The 17,838-nt window shown below is 46.5% G+C and overlaps 1 long non-coding RNA gene across 1 annotated transcript in view; it reads right to left on the minus strand.

The window, feature by feature from the left end:
• The window catches only part of LOC144821793 (uncharacterized), a 130,417-nt gene that overhangs the window by 16,096 nt on the left and 96,483 nt on the right, over nt 1–17,838 (minus strand). The window lies entirely within an intron of this gene.

The raw sequence follows: 17,838 nt of genomic DNA on the forward strand, positions 1-17,838 counted from the left end.
TGAATACATGTGCACTGATACACACCCCCACCCACAACACCAGATACCCAAGCATCCCGTCCCAGGGGATAAGTGTCATTCCCTTCATTTGTAAAACAAAAGTCTATTTTCAGTAAGATTGAATACATAAATATTAAAATTAATACTTGAGTATTAATACACTGCCCCACCCAAACCCCCTCTTTCCCTAGCATCCCATCCCAGGGGATGGGTGTCTATTCCAATTATTTTTTATTTTTTATTTTAAAAAGTTGAAATAAGTTTAAAAAGTACTAATATTATTAAAAATGTATACATAATCATCAAATGTAATACCTGGATATCAAAACACTCCCCCACCCAAAACCCCCGTTACCCTAGCATCCTGTCACAGGGAATGGGTGTCAATCCCTCTTAAATATAATGTAAAATATTTTAAATAAGTATATTTTTTAAAACACTCAACTATTTTAAAACATGAATACCCAAGTATTAAAATGAATACATGGGTATTAAAACACCACCCAAACCAAAAATTAAAGACTTCAAAAAAATATTTATAAAAATAAAAATGCGTTGTAATGGCACTGGCGATGTAATGCCTGCGTTGTAAAGGCATTATGATGTAATGTGTGCATTGTAATGGATGTCCGCCCCACCCCCAAAAGACAGGTATAGCACTGGGGAGTACATGCTCGGCTGAACCACCTGGACTCTATTTAAAAGGACGGAATGGTTCCACCGAAAATCTGAGCCATTAATGGTATTTTCAGACAAGTAGTGGAAGTGAGTCTCGTCTCAGCGATCGCTGACAGATCAGTGTACGACACTACCTTTGTCTCCCATTATTTTAAGTTTGTTCAAAACCGACACCACCACTACCACAATGCCTCCACAATTGGAATGAAATCCAGTTTGTCTATTATACAGTAACAGATTACTTTCGAAAAAGCTTTAGAGTTGGAGAGTGAAAACTATCCCCAGGAGCTGGGCGATAGAAGGCTAGTATTGAAATTAGATGACAGTTAGAAGGCTCTGAAGGTCTGAGAGTGCTGATATGGATTAAGAGCCTTTCCAAAGCAGGAACACAGCATGTAAACATTGAAGAATTCAGGACAGTAAGTATTATGGGTCTAATTGTACTCACTAACTTTTATGTGAAAGGTAAGTAAATTTCCATAACACTAATCACGAATTATATGTTTTGTACGGATTGCATTATATTCATTCTATCAATCAATGAGGAATTTATGTAGCGCGGCTCAGGGCGCTTCAGGCGATTCAGGTGTTTCGTAAAACGCTGGTTGCCCTCTTACAGTAATTTATCGAAGCAGCTCTGTACAAGGAGAAACAAGGGCAAAGCAAAACGGTGGAACATTTTAACTATATTTACATACATACACTAATCTTTCCAACAATTTGGCTGTTGACTTGTTTGCCACTCACTGTCTTATGGTAGCACAATTTTAAAGACTTGGGCCCCCATTAGGATGGTGGGCGGACTTTGCCTGCCTGCCATCCTCACGGTACTAGGGACCGCCCACCATAAAGGGCGGAGTACCGTGCATGGCATTAGGATGCGCCCGCCACAGTGGCAGGCGCATCCAGCATTCCTACCATTGTGGCAGGTGGTGCACTCAGCACCGCCCACCACAATGGTAGGAAGGCATGCAGTGCACTTCCATGCACAACATGGCAGGCACCACGCGGCATTGAAAATTGAGCATCCTAATATGGCTGGCGGTGTCTGATAGACACCGCCGCCATATAAACCGTTTTCCCGGGGCGGAAAGTCCGACCGTGGACCCCCCAGCCATGTTAATATGGCGGGGTCTTTGAAGCAAGGATGGCGGGCGGATTGCCCCCGCCAGGCCGGCGGTGGCTACCGCCAGCCTGGCGGGGGCAATCCGCCCGACATCCTAATGGGGCCCCTGATATTCTGCTCTATGACAGTTTCTGCCACTTGAAGGGAAGCTGTGGGATCAGATGTCGCCACAGATTACAGGAAGAAGTTATGGTACCACGGACATTTGACGTTTAGTGTATACTTCAGAGGTGGCCTTAACACGTAGGAAAAGTGACCTGAAAACGTGTACAGCATTAAATCAATACTCAATATCATATTTCAAAACAAATCACTATCCCAATGATGATTTAGCTTAGCCTGGGACTGAAGAAAGCTAATTGCACGAAATGGCCAGCAGATGTCAGCATTCTTCTAGACATTACTAGTTCGTGCTTGATGTTATTAGTGTTCACTATTTCAAAAGCCTATGCTAGGAATCAATTTGTGTGTGTTTGTAACTACCCGACAAACAGAAACTAAGCGGGCAGAGCTTGGAGGGAATCAAAAATTTGCTAGCATTCGCGACAAGAATTTTCAATTCTATTAAGGACACGGAGGCGAGGATTATGCTTCTCAATCTTTACTGCATAAAACACAGCAGCCAATGAAAATGTATATTTTCAGTAAACATTAACACAAAAACTTCATTACCCATGAACACCCATGAGTATAGGCACGCCCCCACAGTCCATAAGAACCCCTTGCGTGCTCCCATCATCCTCTTTCTTTGAGGCGAAACAAGTCCAACAAAGCTTGAACAGTCACAATCCTCCAACGTGGAAGAACATCTTCAGGCGGAACATCCTGACCTCCGGAGTCGATTAATCCGACTTCTTATCAGATCCTGAAATAAAGGAAATAACACCACCGTAATCCTTGCATAAAAGGGTGGGTAAGCTTAATACATACAGTACATTAAGCCGGGTGGGATAATCCTCGCCTCCGTGTCCTTAATAGAATTGAAAATTCTTGTCGCGAATGCTAGCAAATTTTTGATTCTATTACAGGACCGGAGGCTTCAGATTATGCTAGTTTAACGCTGATTAAATACCACTGAAGTAATATCTCCCACCGGCTTATAATAAAACGTTTTAAACGTAGAATCGGAGGACCAATCTGCACAACGCATGAGATCTTGGATACTTGATCCTAAACCATATGATTTAGACGCCATTGCGCCTCTAACTGAATGAGCACCAAAGATGGTTGTATCAACACCAGCTTCCTTCATAATGAACCGAAGCCATCTAGCAATAGTGGCAGCCGCCACTGGTTTAAAGGGCTTCTGAATAGCAATCAACAATTGTGAACAGCCCTGCGGCCGCAAGGCCTTCGTACATTCCTCGTAGGTCTTCAAACATTGGACCACAAAAAGTTTTTCATTTTCAGGAAAAGCATTATAAGAGATATGTCTAGACAATGTTTTAGTACGACCTGTAATATGAAAAGAAACCCCTTCCGGGGTAAACACTCTACCTGTTACGTCGAGTGCTCTGACATCCGAAGATCGTCTGCAAGATGATAAACAAAGCAACATGGCCAGTTTAGCCCATAATTGCTTCCTGGACAGGAGAGAATTAACCGGCCATCTGTTGAGCAAGGAAATTACAACTGATACATCCCACAAACCCGTATACTTGGGTTTGGGAGGGTTGGCCACCCTGATGCCTTTCAACAACTTACAAACAACCGGATGCATGCCCACTGGCTTACCGTCCACCTGGGCATGGCCCGCCGAAATGGCTGAGCGAAAATTGTTGACCGAACGATATGCTAGGCCTCCTGCCGCTTTCTCAGAGAGAAAATTCAAAATTTGGGGTAACTCCGCCCCCACGGGATCCAGATGTCGCCCCACGCACCAATCCACCCAGGTCTTCCAGGCAGCGGAGTATCGCTTCCTGGTGGAAGGTGCCCAAGCTTGTTTGATAAAGTCAGCAGTCTTGTCCGAAATTCCTGGCATTTGCCATCGTTCCCGGAAAGCCTCCATGCCATCAGGGTTAACCTGCCCTCCAACAGCAACGGGTGCTGTTCCTGACGAGGGCCCTGCAACAACCACTTCAAATCCGTCAGTAGCCGGGGGCGATCGCAGCTCCACTGCAACAGTTTGGGAAACCACGCCTGTGATGTCCACCACGGCGTTACCATGACAATTTCCGCCTTCTGCCGTATCACCTGAGTCATCACTCTGGGGATCAACAGAAAGGGGGGAAAGGCATACTGGATCCCCTTCGACCAATCCTGGAGAAAGGCATCCGTTGCCGCTGCCATCGGATCCGGTCTCCAACTGAAGAACCGGGGAAGTTGATAAGTCAACCTGGAGGCAAACAGGTCCGTCTGAAAAGGACCCCAAATCGCCTGCAACCAGAGAAAGACCTGGGGAAGCAGCTTCCAGTCGCTGTAATCCCTCAAGTGCCTGGAATGCCAGTCCGCCACATGGTTGGCCTGACCTGGTATGTATTCCGCTATGACAGATATCTGGTTCTGCAGACAGTAGTGCCAGAACTCCTTGGCTATTTGGACAAGAAGAGACGACCTCGTGCCGCCCAACTTGTTGATATACCTCACTGCGGACACATTGTCCAGACGCAGGAGGATGCAACATGACGTCTGCTTCGGGGATAACGTGCGGACCGCGAACGATCCCGCCAATAGTTCCAAACAATTTATGTGGAGTTCCAGATCCTGTGATGACCATCTGCCGCCTGTGGAAACATCTCCACAGCGCGCGCACCAGCCCCATCTGCTGGCGTCCGACTCTATTACCACGTCTGGGCGCGACCCGAAGATCGCCCTGCCGTTCCAGGCATCCACATGGCCTAGCCACCATTGGAGTTCGTGCCGGACCTCGTCCGTAAGCGGGACCGAGTCCGTATATGAGAGACCCTTCTGAAGGTGCCTGATCTTCAGGCGCTGGAGAGCCCTGTAATGTAAAGGACCCGGGAATATCGCCTGAATTGACGACGCCAGGACCCCTACAATCCTGGCCAGGGTTCTGAGCGTGACCAATTGACTGTCCAGTAATTTCCTGATCTCCTTCTTCAGCTCCCTCAACTTCGCTTGTGGAAGATGCAGCTGCGCCGTGAGGGAGTTGATCGTGAACCCCAGAAAATCTATCACCTGAGCCGGGGTCACCACTGACTTCGGTAGATTTATCACAAACCCTAGGCTTTGCAACAAGGAAATAGTCATGGTCAAGTGTTGAAGCAACACCGACCGATCCTGTGCCATGATCAGTATGTCGTCTAGGTAAATGATCATGCGCACCCCCCGTTCTCTGAGGAAGGCTACCACTGGTTTCATGACCTTGGTGAAACACCAGGGAGCCGAGGATAGACCGAAAGGAAGAGCTAAATACTCGTACCACCGGCCGTTCCAATGAAACTGCAGGAATCTGCGGTGCGGGGGAAAAATTGGAATAGAAAGATATGCATCTTTCAGATCTAGACGCACTAACCAATCTCCTTCTTGTAACAAATCCGCTAACATGTGAATACCCTCCATTTTGAAATGGTTGTACACCAGATACTGGTTGAATTCTCTGAGGTTGAGTACAAGCCTGTTGCCACCTCCCTTCTTTTGGACTAGAAAGACATTGCTGGCGAAGCCGCGAGGGCTTCTCTGGCAAATAGCGATCGCGCCCTTCCTCAGCAAGTCTGCCACCTCTGCCTCTATAAAACTATGATCTAGTTGGGAAAAATGGAGAGGTGGCGGGGAGGACGCTTGCGCAGGAGGGGAATAGAATTCCAGCCTGAACCCCTGAATAGTCTGCAAGACCCAAGCATCCTGCGTCAACACCTGCCATTGCAGCAGACAATGCTGCGTGCGACCCCCCAATGGAAGGAAAGACACATCTGTGAGACTCACCGGAACTTTGATGGGCCTTGAAATTCGCCCTGTTGTTTCCCGACTGGAAACGTCCTTTGTTGAAGCCTCTTCGTGACGGATAGAGGGTTCCACCGCGGGTAGAGTCCCATTCACCGCGGCCGCGTCCAAAGTCACCTCTCTGGGAGCCTCTCTGGAACCCTCGGCCTGACGAGCGACCCCCGCCTCGCCCGGCCCTGTTGAAAACACCCTGCGTGAGTGCGCGCTTGATACCGCTCTGGGCTTTATCCAATGCGGTGAAAGTACCGACATATTTGGTGACATCTTTTACAAAACGGTCTCCAAAGAGACATCCCCCAGCCAGGGGACCCGGCTCCGCTTCCGCCAGTTCCGTCAAGTTCCCGTCCATGCGCATAAGCAAGGACTTGCGCCTCTCCGAAGAGACGGCGCAATTGGCATTGCCCAGAAAACAAATGGCGCGCTGAGTCCATTCAGCCAAGATGTCCGGGTCCACCGGTGTCGCCCCTTCCTTGGCCGCCAGGGCCATTTCCAATATCTTTGCCAGGGGCCCAATGACATCAAGCATTTTGTCCTGACAGCCCCGCCAGGCGCGGTCCAACCCTCTTTTAGGGTCTTTTGAAAATTTCTTTAAGAAAGTGAGCATACTTGCGTCAATTTCCGGTGTGTCAGCGACATTGTCCGGAATATCAGGACGCGGGCATTCCGACCGCAGCCGGTTGCGTACCTCCCGTGTAAAACTCTTCCGGAGGTGGTCGTGAATGTAATCTGAGACGTCCGCCGGCGGAACCCAGTCCGAAGACCGAGGGTGAATGATGTCCGAAGGATCGAAGTGGAAGGCCTTAGAGGCCTTGTCCTCCACTGTCTTGGGAGCCGGTCTGGCTTTTTTAGGGGGCGGAGGCTGCTCCTCCGAGGTATCAGTGTCCGTATTGGTATCTGTATTAGTGGCGGTGGTATCCGTGTCCACTACAACCTGACGCTTACTTTTCGCCTTGCCGCCAGAACGTGGCTGAGTAGGGACGTCTTTAACCGGTAGGGAAGCCAAGGACTGCGCATGCGGCCACATTTGGCGCTCCTCAGAAACTGAAGTAGAGGTAGAAGGAACATCGCGCTTCTGCTTCTTGCGCTTGTCATAGCCATGGCGCTTAGCAAAGCCTTCCAACTGTTTTCGAATGGGGCGCAGGGCCACTGCGAGTGCCTGTTGCACAGTCTGTGGGACCTTCGTCTCCATGGCTCTATCAACGGAAGCTTGGACCGAGGCATCCAAAGCTTCGACAAAGTTATCTTCTAGGACAGCCTCCTGCTGCCCTTCATTAGTTTCCTCCCCATCTGCCTCTTCCTCCTCAGGGTACTTAACCCAATTCTCCATGGTGTTGAAATGGCAAGGTAACACAAGGGATAAACCCTGGCAGCTCTTGGGGGTGGTGGGGGGGGGGGGTCAGCCCACTGCACACAATAGTCAATCAATACACAACTGTACCCAAACCCCCTCAGCAAAGCTGTATTCTGCAAGGCCAGAGACCTAGGTCCTGAAATTATACAGAGCGTGTGCCCACTCTGGACCCTGAAATTATTACAACCAGTATGCTTGGCGATCCAACAAGAGGCAAGCCGGTGTGTGGAACGTGCAAAACGCGCGTTCCTGTCTGCCAAGGAAACACGCCGAGGCGCGCCGCCCAAAACGCTACCAAAACCTACTAGAAAACAGCCCAATTGGTCAGCGCTTTTGGGCGCGCGCGTCGGCCGTGAGCCACCCGGCCTGAACGCAGGGCGTACTAGGGAGCCTCTGCGCGCCCTCAGGCTGCCGGTAACGGGCCCATGTGAAGAGACGCGGCGGCCCCTCGCCGGTCAAAGACCGTTGTTATCGCGCTGAAAATGCGCGCGCTCCCCAGCGGAAGCTGCCCCAGCGTCGAGACGGCCCAGTAATGAGTGTACAGCGAGGTGAGTGCAACCCTCGCGTGTACACGATAACATAGAAACCGAAATAACATATAAATAACACAGAACCAGAAATACACCAACGTCCTCAATTATGAAGCGGACTGAGCCGCAGCATTCAAACAGGCATTAGAAACACCAGAAACGCAATAATCCCTCAAAGCACCCCCCAAACCGACAAGCAGAGTGAGGGGACAGGGAAGGTGCACTTAACTCTGGCTTGTGAGCAGCAAAGAAAGAGGATGATGGGAGCACGTAAGGGGTTCTTATGGACTGTGGGGGCGTGCCTATACTCATGGGTGTTCATGGGTAATGAAGTTTTTGTGTTAATGTTTACTGAAAATATACATTTTCATTGGCTGCTGTGTTTTATGCAGTAAAGATTGAGAAGCATAATCTGAAGCCTCCGGTCCTGTAATAGAATTTAAATAACAGGTTGACATTTACACTTCATTTTCTATTGCTCTTCGTTTTTTTAATAATAAGCGTTCCATACTTTGAAGGAAGCGCATCGGGAAACTAAGACAACTTGCACTCGGACAATAATTGAGGAAGATTAATATTTTGGATAACAAGTATGAGTAGGCAAGTGTTATCAATACTGCCGCTGAGCACCCTTTGAGTAATGTTTCTCGGTAAATCAAGCCCTACACATTTTCTTTAAAAAAATCCCTTCAAGTCCAGCTTCCTTGCCCTGTCATCCAGTCAATCAATTTAAACATTAAAGGGCCAGGGCCTAGAAGCTCGAAGCATCTACGACTTGCAAATGGATTTGCACGTGACAACGTGGCTATTTGCGATGTATGAAAGCCATTCACAGTTATTTTTTTTTATGAAGCAACCGTTTTGGGAATTGCTAAGTTTTGCGACTTAAGTTTGCAAATCAAAATTATAGAATCTATAATTGTGACTCGCGAAGGGTACGTTTAAGGCTGTCGCAATTCAACTAGTTGCAAAAAGGCCCATTTGCACCTGCAATATACCATCAATTTAATTCAGGTGGGTGTGGCTTAAGGGCCAGAGTTGCCGACTTTGGATCTGGGGAACCAGGTTCGAGTCTTGAGGTCGGCTCAACACCCTGAGGTTCTTGGCAAATCACTTAATCTCCCCATGCCTACCAAAAATGAATGTGTCCTTGTGCAACATAACTGGTGCTCATGTAAAGCACTCCAATCCAATATCTTCGGGTCGAGAATTTGCTACATAAAACTGCAAACTTTTTTTTTTTAAATAAAAAAACTGTGTTTATACCATAAAAGCTGACCCAGAATGCATCAGGGGTTCCAAAATGACTTCTTTGTGTGTCATTGCTTGGTGGATGTGAATACTGGATGCTCAGCAGAGGAGGAGGTGGAGACAGGAGAGGATTTTGACAGTCAACCTAACCATTTTCCAACTAACTGAGGTAGAGATTTTTGAGAAATAAAGGCTAAGTAGTGCTTATTGCGCATTTTTAACCCACATCTAGGAAGCAGTACTCTGCACAGCCATGCTACCATCACCCATGTTCACGTGTTGTGCTCTTTAGACCTTTTGGCATCTTGAAGTTAACAAAGTGTGATTGCTGTTGCTGGTGTGGTGTCTCAAAGAGCACTTTTGCATATTTCCCTCCCTGGTGTCTAGATGCCATGTTTCTCTATATCAACCGCTACATATGCCTACCCAAAAATGCACCGGAAATTCAAGGCACAATATTCAAATTTTACAGGACTACTAACTTTCCTCCTCAACATAGGGTGTATAGATGGAAAACATGTTAATTTTTGCCCTCCGTCCCATCTTGAATATGTATTGTTAATTTTAATATCTTTTATAGAATCTCCCACATGAGTATGGAGAATAATCCTGTTGTTAAGGTTAAATCTGCTTCCATTACGAGCTATCACTGGATCATGGGAAGGCATAGCAAGGGAGGAGAGGTTTTGGGATAGTTGCCTGAGCCATGTTCATAACTTAAACCATGTGATTTTTGTATGCCCATCCCTTCATCTTGCAACTCGCCACTTTCTGAGACTGATCTTTTTGAAGCATTACATAACTTGAGCAGTTGAGGCTCGCCAGTGTTTAATTTACCCCCCTTCCCGCCCCCAACTGATATGGTTTGCACTAAATGTGTTACATTTTTTAAATGTTTTAAAATGTGTTTTACATTATGTGATTACATAGGCACTTATCCTTTATCTTTTACTCAAACCGCAGATGGCAGTATATGTTATAATGCAATCACAAGTTTATTCAGTACGTTACATGCTATGTGTTAAGTTGGATGCTTGACAGATGTAATGGGATTTAGGTACTGTATTATCTGAGCAGACAAATGTGTTAATTGTTTTGCCCCAGAGCACTTTACCTGTTAATTTGTACTTTTTATTTCTTGTATTTAGATATTGAGTATACTGCAATCTTTACTGTTTGGAGCATCAAACTGCTTACATTGATTTCTTTGAGTACTTGCACTATATTAAATCTTGGCACTTTATAGTAGAGCATTGTATTCGTATTGATGTTGAATATTTGTACTTAATGAGGTTGTATATATTCCCTGTGAATGTTTGTTGCAATAGATTTGTCAATTGAGCAGATTTAGGTCATCTGAAGGTTATACCCATGAATCCCAGTGTGCCAATTTTGAATGGATGAAATCATTTATCTTTTGATTGTAGTGATTGTAGTGTCTTTGTTTAATACTGCTGAATTGAAGATAAGGTTGATTTACCGTATTCTTTATGTGGATCTCTGTTGGGGTCCGTAACATAATAAAAATTTGAATATTTTTGGGAAACAAGAAAAACACACATTCCCTCAATATTTAAGTGGTGTGTGATGCAAACAATTTAATAACTCATATTGTGTCACAATACCCAGAAACCACCCATGACTCCTTCATGTTTATGGACAGTGGAATATACAGACGGATGGAAAGAGAGTAGTTTGATAATGGTTATTTATTAGATGATGATATTAAAAGTAGTGACACATATGTGTGTGCTAATCAAATGAAAAATGAAAGAAGGCTCAATTATATGCTTGTTTGTTTCAGGTGATAGTGCATAGGCCCTACAGTTCTGGGTTTTGACACCATGCCTCTCTCCCACAACCCAAAATGAAAGGTGATACAACACAGCACAAAGTGGCACCTAGGCTGTGATTGAGAGGACATTTGGGCTGCTGTAAACTTGTTTCCTGCACCTACATAAACTTTGCTATGCCTTAAGTATGCTCCTGAAACCGCATGCAAGATAGTGGGAACATAGGCCATACTACACAATATTAGGACTAGGAGAGGTATACAGATCACTCTGTCAGACTCAGATTCGGAGGATGAAGGTCCTGAGCCACCTGTTTAGCAGCCTACAGAGAGTAGAGCAGTGGAGGGGAGATGGCGACAGGACCATATTGCCAAAAACTACATTTCACGGTAAGTCATATGTCAAAGTACAAGCAAAATAAATTGTACACTTGTTTGATGCTTCAAAGTACAGCAACCTTTATTGTCAGATTTTCTTAAAATGTTTCAAAGCAGTTTTTTAACTGTCACATGTATGTAACAAAATGTCCACATCCAATGTGGGTTACATCACCGAAAGCTCAAATGTACAGCACTATTGGTACCTCATGCACTGTGCCACTCACTGCTTCTTGTGGCTGCGTCCTGAATGGGTTGTGCCCACATGTTGAGCAGCAGGAGTATGGCTGCTGCTGCATCACAGTCAGGGCCGGACTGGCCGTAGCGGGCACCGGGCATTTACCAAGTGGGCCACCAGGGTAGGGGCCAGTTTTGAGCCCCTGGGGGCCATTTTTGTTACCGGGGGTGACAATATTGGTCCCCTGTAACAAAATTAGCAAAACAGGCCCTAGCAAACAGCTCACCTCCAGGGGGGCGGCGGCCGATTAGTTTGCCAGGGCCGGTTTCGGTTCCCAGCACGGCCCTGATCACATTAAGTGTGCATCTGTGGCAGTGATGCTGCTAGCACTGGAGATTTCCTCACTGTCTTGATACACAGCGACTACCCCCTAGCTATCTGGGAAATTTGCAGTGCCTTAACTGCAGAAGTAATTTGCCCTAAGTGCCTTGAGAGTTCCCCACTAAAGTGGCCCATTTCACCTGGAGAGTTACTGTCTGCCTTGATAAGATTGAAGTGGCATTCGTCACAAATGCATGGGTTAAACCTTCATTTGTGCTGCAGTGCTTCTCTCTCCATGCCTTTGATTGGCGTTATCCACCACCATTTGTTGGCATAATTTTTCAAGGGCATTGGTGAAGCTGTCTATTTTAGTGTCCAACTTTGCTTGGTTTTCTGCCAAATGATTGGCCACATTATTGAAACCAAATGAAATGTATTGCTGAATGTTCTTCAGTGTTTTGTTCACTATTTTCATCTGCTTATGTTGCAGACACTGAATTTGCAGGATGGAACCCTCAAGGCCACCAAACAACTGGGGATTTTCTGTTGTAACTTACAACAAGGGTGCCTGGTTGCCATGAGATGTCTCACTGTGCCAACTACAAGCACACATTTGGACATGCTGCTGTCATGGCCTCACAACTGACTACAGGATTGGACTATGAGGCTGTTGAACATCATCCTCATCCATCGATGGTGCCTGTATGGAGTATAAGTGTAGCAGAAACAATGGTTCCTGTAGAAAAAACTACTAGTCTATATTGATAATAATATGCACAATCGCAATATTAAAGAGTAAAAATGATGTCAGAAGGAAAGGAGACCATGAACACCTCTGTTTGTATTTACAATGATTATTTTATATCATTCAAAAATTATACGAATTATGTACAGAAGACGAAATACAATAGTGATCTGTGTCCCTTGTGTTAATGGAATCTAAAAACATGAGTGTTAAATTCGTGACATATAAAGCTTGGTTTCCACAACAGTTAAAGACGACCATCAATATTTTAACAAAAATCCCAGCTTCTGGACGAAATGGTCAGAGCTGATTGGAATAGTTCGCTTTAATTAGCTGTCGACAGCTTTTCGATCCTGTGTGCGTTGTAGAGTCTCATCAGGACCTAGGGGTATAGGGACATCTGTCAAGGGGGTTGCGCAGCCTCGTGAAGGATGTGCACCACCAGTAAAATGAAAAAAAAGGATAGAGAGAATACTCACAAGGGACCCAGCCAGGTGCCTATTGTGAGGAGAAAGGGCGGGCAACCATGGATATGCACAATGTCATTATTGGCTGTGTATCGGAAGATGAAGAGACTGTGTAGTGTAGTTCCTATATTCCCAATAGGCTCTGCGCATTGGAATAACATAAATGATAGTTTAGACGTAGGACTGAGGTCGACTTGGTCTCTACTGAATATGTTAGACTTAATTATGAATGCCAGCTAGATCAGAGGTCACTAGAAACGTTCTCGAGTGAACAAGGAGGTGTTATCTTCCCTGAATAGACAAGAAGGGATTAGCTTCTGACAACCTCATAAACATGACAACTTTGCTCCCTCCAGAATAATGAGTATATCTCCAGAGTCGTGTGAAAACAATAGACAGCTATTTCACTCAGTCAATCGTGCATGCTTAGTTTCACCAGAGTGCAGAGAAATAGAGAGACGGGCGTTTTCAATAAAAGTTGTTATTTATTGAGCAGTCCTCTTTCTCATCCAAGAGAAGTGAATTGCCACAATTGCAATACTTGTCATAAAGTAAAGTGCGTACAGTAAAAGGAGTATTATGAAGTAATACTGTAAAAGCATTGATATTATTTCTGAGCCATATGATACTTAAAACAGATAAAATACATAAAATACATACAATGATAAAAGGTTGACTAAACGTGCTCAACTAGTGTTTCTAAAATACGCCTACCCTGGTGTACCTGACCTAAGCCTAATACGTGGGAAGGAGTAAGTAAGTTAAGATAGTTTTGCCAAGAATCTGCATCAAGAATTCTCCTAAGGATCTAATCAGCTCCGTACCTTGTTTATAGAGTGAAGGAGGTCTTGTATCTCTTTCTCAGGACTCGATCTCCCAGCAACCCGCAAGGGTGACTGGAAACACTGGAGCTGGATTTCTCGGCAGGAGAAAAGACAGCGTCTCTCTCAGTGCGTCAAATGGGAGGGTCGGCTTCCTTCAGCACTCGCATCAGCTGGGCGTCGGCAAGTAGATAGCCGCTCTGCTCCAAACCACTGTGTGTTTGCTTAAGGCAAATGCTGGTATATTTATACCTGAAAGGTGCCGGGTTTGACGTAAGGTTGGACATAAGACGTCACTAAGAACTTACAGTTCTTTCTGGACTCCAGGAGTTCTTGCACAAATCAAAATAAAAGCAGGTGGAATTCCCGGGCTGCTGGAGGCTTGGTTTCTTTAAAGAACGCGTTGTACTTTCTAGGAGTCTATGGGAGTAGCCTTGCCGAATTTGGACTGCATTGGCTAGGACTAAATATGGATATGATTCTTATGACTTTATAAGGATATTATTTGTTATAACCACATAAGGGCATGAATCGGGAATATTTAATTAGGGTCCTAGATACGTTTACAACACCCACTCCACATATAATGTCCATCATTACTAAATACTAAGCAATACTAAACATATAACGATGCATGTGTTTTCCAACCCACCCCAAAATACATAAATTGTATTTGAAATGGTATATGGTATATACACGAAAATGAGTATTTATACTGTACGTCTTTCAAGCAGTGGTATCATTCAGATAATGCATATATAAATATCGGCTGAATGAATTGCAAAAATTACATTTATGAAATGGCTCTTAATACAGAAGAGAAGGTCGAGACCATTTCATCACATATTTATACAATATTGTACATGTGCTAGAGGCTAAGTCAAAATATTGTCTCTAGAGTCTCTAAGAATAGAAGTTCTGTTCTCTAAGAATAGTTCTACTTTAAGCAGAGTACCATGTGCCAAAAAACAAGTAAATATTTTGGAAATGGAAATATAATTTCGCTTTCAGGAGAAAAAATAGTTCCAAATGTTTTCAGTAGTGTTGTTAATCAAAAACTGACGGCCGAATTCAGAGTTCAGGGAACGCTGTGTGCTCGTTGTTTTAAAAGTTATTCTCGTTGTTAGGAGAGAACATCAAATCAGACAGGCTTGCGAAAAATTGGTCTACAACACTAGGTGAAAGTTCGACCAAGTTCGAAAAAGCTGAAATAGTGGAAATGTGAGAATCATTGCAATCATTAATCAATCAATCAATCAATCATACCATTTGTATAGCGCACTACTCACCCGGGAGGGTCTCAAGGCGCTTAGGGGAAGGGGTATGCTACTGCTCGAACAGCCAGGTCTTGAGTTGTCTCCTGAAGGCGAGATGGTCCTGGGTCAGCCGAAGGTGGATGGGGAGGGAGTTCCATGTCTTGGCAGCCAGGTAAGAGAAGGATCTTCCTCCGGCGGTGGCTCTTCGGATGCGTGGTACGGTTGCGAGGGCGAGGCTGGTGGACCGTAGCTGGCGGGTGGGCGTGTAGAAGGTCATGCGGTCGTTGAGGTACTAGGGGACCAGGTCGTGGAGAGACTTGTGTGCGTGGGTGAGGAGCCAGAACGTGATCCTCTTGTCGACAGGGAGCCAGTGCAGGTTCCTCAGGTGGCTGGAGATGTGGGTGCGTCGGGGGACATCCAGGATGAGTCGGGCGGAGGCGTTCTGGATGCGCTGGAGTCTTTTCTGTAGCTTGGCTGTGGTTCCGGCGTAGAGGGCGTTTCCGTAGTCCAGTCGGCTGGTGACGAGTGCCTGGGTGACTGTCTTCCTGGTCTCGGTCGGGATCCAGCGGAAGATCTTGCGAAGCATACGCAGGGTGTTGAAGCACGATGAGGAGACGAAGTTGACTTGTCTGGTCATCGAGAGGGAGGAGTCCAGGATGAAGCCCAGGTTGCGTGTGTGGTCGGTTGGCTTGGGTGCGGTGCCCAGGGCTGGGGGCCACCAGGAGTCGTCCCAGGCGGAGGGCGAAGATACCAGGATGAGGACTTCCGTCTTGTCCGAGTTCAGTTTCAGGCGGCTGTCCTTCATCCACTCGGCGACGTCTTTCATCCCTTCGTGTAGGCAGGTTCTGGCGGTGTCGGGGTCTCTGGTGAGGGAGAGGATCAGCTGGGTGTCGTCGGCGTAGGAGATGATGTTGAGGTTGTGCTGGCGTGCGATGGCTGCAAGAGGTCTCATGTAGACGTTGAACAGGTTGGGGCTGAGTGAAGATCCTTGCGGAACGCCGCAGATGACTTCGGTGGCCTCGGAGCGAAACGGGGGGAGGCGGACTCTTTGTGTTCTTCCGGCGAGGAACGAGATGATCCACTCCAGTGCCTTCTCTTGGATACCGATATTGCTGAGGCGCTGGCAGACAGTGACGAACGCAGCGGAGAGGTCCAGGAGGATGAGGGACACTGTTTCCCCCTTGTCGAGCAGGGTCCGGATGTCGTCGGTGGCTGCGATGAGGGCGGTCTCGTGCTGTGGTTGGCTCTGAAACCGGACTGCGAGGGGTCGAGGGATCCGTTCGTCTCGAGGAAGGCGGCCAGCTGTCTGTTGACGATCTTCTCGATGACTTTAGCAGGAAAAGGGAGGAGCGAGATGGGGCGGAAGTTTTTGAGGTCGGTGGGGTCCGCTGTTGGTTTCTTCAGGAGGGCGCTGAGCGCGGCGTGCTTCCAGCTCTCCGGGAAGGTGGCAGTGTTGAAGGAGGTGTTGATGATGTTCCGGAGTTGGGGTGCGATGGTGGAGTCGGCCTTGTTGAAGACGTGGTGTGGGCAGGGGTCGGTCGGTGTTCCGGAGTGGATGGTGTTCATCGTGCGGGCTGTGTCCTCGGTGGTCATCGATGTCTGGATCAGCAGTGCTCACAGAAGGTTGTACCTGTGTGGTGCTGCTTTCATCTCGTACTTCACCGCCACCTAATGGTAATGGTGAAGTCTCACGAATGCCGTCATCAGAATAGGTAGCCGCTGGGGACAACACGTTGCATGAGCCGTTACCGAACCAAGCAAAGTATCGATATCCATAGGTACTGCTGATGGTAGTGTTGAAGAATCGGGTTTTTAGAACCCAGCGGCCCAGGGGAAACGCCCTAGTCTCCGGGTCCACCTGTCTTAGAGTACAGAGACACAGGGTACTTCTTGGTGACGTCAAAGATCAAATTTATTAGCTGCAGCCAGTAACAGAGATCCCTAGAAGTACAACACGGTGTATGTTCTCAGGAGACTGCTCAATTTTACAAAGCCAGTCATCCCTTTTTATACCAAATATTATGCTTCAGGCAAACATTCCTTATTTACAGTTGACCACTCACATGTTTTCATGACAAAGAAACAGCAGGAGCATGATGACAGGCCCATTTCTCAGTTTGTCCAGCCCATAATCAATTATTGGTCAAACCCAACATTCTTCATCAGACAGGTCGATCGAACCCATAATAAAAACGGGCACATCCCCCTCGTAAACGGACCATAAAGAAAGGAGCAGAGACAGGTGTGAGCAAGATAAGACATAGTTGTGTGCAATGAAAAGGTTTATGGTGTCCTGCGCCTTACTTCGTAATCTTGATCAGCTACTGAGAAAGGAACTGGCCTAACAAGTTTTGGCTTCGGGCAAGAGGGTCGCTCGCTCAGGTCATTCAGAAGTCAGCTAAAGTGTACGTGTGCTTGAAGACTCGTCCGGCCACTGTCATCGGCCTATGTGAGGGCAACCACAAAATGGCTGCCATACACAAAATGGAACACGAGGGTTCAGAACGAAATCCCATATTTCGTCGTGAATCCATCACGCGAACATGACGAAAACACTCGTACATCTTACACTCGCCATTTTCGGTCCGCTGATACCAAAATCGTCATGATACGACGACTTTTATGAAACGGGTTCAGAATCTCAGTACCTCAGACCCTCCTTTTGCCCTTACATAGGCAATAACCTAAACCCATGTCAGTCTGAGTCCAGGTCTATACTCATCAGGTCATCAAGATGTTGCTGTAGCATCATCCTATTACTTAGCACGTCTCTTGATACAGGTTTCCTTACACACGATGTAGCACAGAGACCACATATAGCAGGAGCACACTGTACACAAAGACAGAACAGGAAAAGGATGGCTAAGATCATCCCAATGACCATCAGAATCTTCCATCCCCATGTGGATAACAGTTCCCAGAACCATCCCATCAACGACCAATCTCCTTCGTCCACATGTATAGACTCCGAGATCTTGTGCAGCTTGGAAATGGCCTGGTACACTGTCGGAGCATTGTCTGGAATGAAAACACAGCAACTT

This window comes from Lissotriton helveticus, chromosome 2_2 (genome assembly GCF_964261635.1).
Source record: "Lissotriton helveticus chromosome 2_2, aLisHel1.1, whole genome shotgun sequence".
In the NCBI taxonomy this organism is placed as follows: Eukaryota; Metazoa; Chordata; class Amphibia; order Caudata; family Salamandridae; genus Lissotriton; species Lissotriton helveticus.